Consider the following 2770-nt stretch of genomic DNA (forward strand, 5'->3'; position numbering starts at 1 on the left):
ACTCAATAACCTTATCTATCATCTATTTTCTATTCTATCAACTAATCTCTCATTTATTATCTGATTTATGACTATCCATTATCAATATCTACCCACGTAAAAAAAAATCTCATGCCAAATACAATTGTCTGGAAAAAAAAAAAAAAAAAAAAAAAAGCCACTATCTCACCCAGTCATAACGATACACTAATACTATGGTGCTAGTCACGAAGAAGTGCTACGGGATGGGGATAGAGTCGTAGTCTTTTTCTGCCACTGTGCTACGTGAAATAAACCGCAAAAGGGATAAATCTGAGGCAAGTTTGGGGATACGGGGGCTTCACATTCCGAAAATCCTTGGTGAGTGACTGACGAACAACACTTCTATCAATCTATCTATTGCCAGGCGCCCTAATTCCGTAAGGGGTGGCCACAAACAAATCGCCTCCATGTCGCCCTGTCCCCCGCCATTTCACTGCCCTGCTCCCAGCTCACACACACCCCTCTCCCATATATACACCTCTCCCCTCCAACACTTCATTTCCGGAACTCCTTAATGAGTGACTGACGGACTCCTCGGTTATAGAGATCCTCGCCCTGAAGGGGTTAATAGCCAACGTAATGGATCTGTAACTCAACAAACAAAAAGAAAAAAAAAGAAAAACAAAAAAAATATATAAAAAATCAAGGCAATTTTATGGTGGTGGAGAAAGTGTAGTTTAATTTTTAGGCTCACTGTGTGGTGTGCTGTATATCTCCTTGCTTTATTGGGGAGGGGAGGGATGGGGAGGGGAGAGGGGAGGAGAGGAGGACGGGAGAGGGATGGGGAGGGGAGGGGAGGGGTAAGGAGGCACACAGATACGAGGAGTGGATGGGGAGTTGAAAGGAATGGGAGGATGCTTGGGACAGAAGGAGGGGACTGGGAGAGGAGGGGGAGAGGAAGGGAAGCCACGGGGAGGGGGAGAGAGGAACACAGGGATAGGATGAGGGGATGGGGAGTTGAAACGAAAGGGAGGAGGAGAGGGATAGCAGGAGGGGAAGGGAGAGAGGAAGAGGAGAGAGAGGGAAGGGTAGGGAGAGAGGAAGGGGAAAGGAGAGAGAGAGAGGGATGGGAGAGAGGAAGGGGAGAGGAGAGAGAGGGAAGACAGGGGAAAGAAGAGAGAAAAGAGAGGGAAGGAGGGGGAAGAGACGAGGGGATCAGAGGGGGGAAAGGCGGGGGACAGGGGAGAAGGGGAAGGAGTAGGGGTGAGAGGTGGAGAGGGGGAACAAGGGGGAAGGACAGACGGGAGGGGGAAGGGGAGGGAGAGGGAGGGGGAAAGGGGTGACAAGGCGGGGTGGGAATTATTGAGGTGTGGGGGAAAGGGAAGGGAGGGGAGGGGAAGGGAGGGGAGGGGAGGGGAGGGGAGGGGAAGCAGGGAGACGAAAAAGCAAGGGAGGAAGACGGAGGAGAGGGTGGGAGAGTGGAAGGAAGAGAGAATGAGGGAGAAGGGAGGACAGAAGAGGGGAAAGCGGAGGAAGAAAGGGAGGAAGAAGAGGAGAGAGAGAGAGAGAGAGAGAGAGAGAGAGAGAGAGAGAGAGAGAGAGAGAGAGAGAGAGTGTGGCCACAATGTTCGGGTGAAGTTGTCTGTGGGTAAGTTTGGACCACACAAAGAGGAAGTTGGCCTCATGAAAACAACTAAACAACAACAACAACCAAACAACTAAACAAAACAAAACAAAACTAAACAACAACCAAACAACAACAAAACAACTAAGCAACAACAACAACTACAGGTACATCAATATCACCATCATCATCATCAATGTCATCATCATCATTATCATCACCATCCCCATCAATATCAACATCATTACCATCATCATCATTATCATCACCATCAATATCAACATCATTACCATCATCATCATTATCATCACCATCAATATCATCACTACCATCATCATCATCACCATCATCAACTTTATCATCATTATCAGTGCAATCACCATCATTATCATCATCAATATCATCACCATCACCATCAATATCATCATCATCATTATCTCTCTCGTCATTAGAAATCAGCCACAATATAAAACTGCTTCCATCTCTCTCTCTCTCTCTCTCCTAGCAATTAATATTAAAGCCAGACCAACAATTTAGAACCATTAGTTGTGTTTGTGCATGAAACACACACACACACACACACACACACACACACACACACACACACACACACACACACACACACACACTTCCCTCCCTCCCCGTCATAAAACTATTCCCTCTCCTCATTCACTCATTTACTTCGCCAATTTTCCCTCCTCTCTCTCTCTCTCTCTCTCTCTCCATTCTTCCCTCGATTACTCCTCCATCTCTCCTAGTCTTTCTCTTTTTTTTATTCTCTCTCTCTCTCTCTCTCCTTCCACTTCTTTTATTCCCATCGTCCCCATTATTTTCAATTTGCTCTTGTTTTTCTTTTTCTTCTCTTTCCTTCGTGTCTGTGTCTATGGGTTCCTTCCTTCCTTCCTCTTTTTCTTTCCTTCTTTCTTTTACTTTCTTCCTTCCTTTTCTTTCCTTCTTTTTCTATTTCTTTCTGTCTCCATTTCTTTCTTCCTTCCTCTCTCCCTTTCTTCTTCCTTCCTTTCATTCCCCCTTTTCTTCCTTCCCTTTTCCTTTTTATTTTTCCTTCCTTCCTTCCTTCCTCTCTCCCCTTTCTTCTTCCTTCCTTTCATTCTCCCTTTTCTTCCTTCCCTTTTCCTTTTTATTTTTCCTTCCTTCCTCTCTCCCCTTTCTTCTTCCTTCCTTCAT

Source organism: Coenobita brevimanus, chromosome 27, assembly GCF_032717465.1.
Source record: "Coenobita brevimanus isolate Jiangsu-jjx chromosome 27, ASM3271746v2, whole genome shotgun sequence".
NCBI classification, from domain to species: domain Eukaryota; kingdom Metazoa; phylum Arthropoda; class Malacostraca; order Decapoda; family Coenobitidae; genus Coenobita; species Coenobita brevimanus.